The sequence below is a fragment of the Nanorana parkeri genome, unplaced genomic scaffold (assembly GCF_000935625.1).
Source record: "Nanorana parkeri isolate BGI_ZX_2015 unplaced genomic scaffold, ASM93562v1 scaffold1688, whole genome shotgun sequence".
In the NCBI taxonomy this organism is placed as follows: domain Eukaryota; kingdom Metazoa; phylum Chordata; class Amphibia; order Anura; family Dicroglossidae; genus Nanorana; species Nanorana parkeri.
In genome coordinates, this window is record NW_017307956.1 from 118126 (window position 1) to 119668 (window position 1543).

The window sequence follows — 1543 nt, forward strand, 5'->3', positions numbered from 1 at the left end:
TGAGGTGGAAGGATGGGATGAAATGTCAGGAGGAGATGACAACTTCACAAAGGGTTTCATGTGATAACCGTTAGACTTGTGCGCCGTCAAAAAATTTGTTCCGTTTCGGAATATCCGTTATCTCGTATTTCGTAATTCGTATCCGAAACTCAATTCGGATTGGTACGAAATACGGATTTTCGTTAGTTTCGGCAAATTTTCGTAACTTTACGAACATTCGTTATGATGACGTTAAAAAGCAAAAATACCTTTGTTAATATTGGAGTCGATGTGGTCGTTGTTTTTGTATCCGAAATACGAATTCCGTTAACGGATTCCGGATCCGAATTTCGTATTTCGTATAAAAAAAAACTTACCATCAACTCCAATATAAATGTACTTTGCTTTTTAACTTCAATATAACGAATGTTCGTAACGGAACGAAAATACGTCAACGGAATTTCGTATTTCCTGCCTGTGTATTGTAATGCAACTCAGCAGCAGCGGATCCGTATCTCGGATTAAAAAAAAAATCTTGTCATGTTGTTCAACCTCATTTACAGGGGTGATATTAGTTCCCGTTTCAACGAAATTCGGATCCGAAATCCGTCAACGGAATTTCGTATTTCGGACATAATTCGGAAACTGCCATTCGGATTTCGGATGCTTCCGAATCTACGAATTACAGGAAAATTTGTACGAATTTCGATTCATAACGAAACGAATCGCACATGTCTAATAACCGTACAGAGAGACCTAGAGATGGATCTCCAGCTTCAGAACAGACCTCCTCATCTCCTCTCCGCAGGTCAGAAGGGGAAAACACCGGCCGTATGGTCACTTGATTTTACTGTTAATAACATGGGTGACATTTCCTTTTTTACCTGCCAGGTGGGAAGCCTCCAGGAGCCGTAGAACAAGAGTGGAGATCTACGAAGAACTGGGCGCCATGTTTTCTTGGTCCACGCAGGCCCGGATTTCCCACAAGGCCAACCAAGGCCTGGCCTAGGGGCAGCAGGGAGTAAAGGGGCAGCAGGGGTGTGGAATTCCTATCTCCCGATGCCGGGGACATGCAGTTCCGGGGGCCGGGCGGGTAGTTGTTTTCTACATTTAGCCCGGCTTTGGGCAAGCAGAGCTAATTGTTCAGCGGGGAAGCCGCCGCTTGTTTTGTACGAGTGATCTCGGCGATGCCACCGAGATCACTTGTATGCAGCCTGCAGGTCTGCCATTATCCATTGGGAGGGAGGGGAGTTGGCGGGGAGGGGGGCGCATCGGGTAACCTGGCCCTGAGGAAGCAGAGAGAGTAAGTCTGGCCCTGTCTGCATGCTGATATGGAATCATCTTACATTCATTAGTTAAACATATTTCTATTTTATACAATTTGTTTTTTTTTCCACTTCCTGGTCCTCTGGGGAACAAATGATGTCATTGTGACCAAGCGTTGCATCCTGGGAAGGTTACATCAGCAGAGCATTGCTGGGAAATCTCATGTGTAATCTCAGGAGATCTCAGGGAAAGACATTTTCCTCCCCTGAGAGAATGTGCATGGTCGCATGTGCCAGAG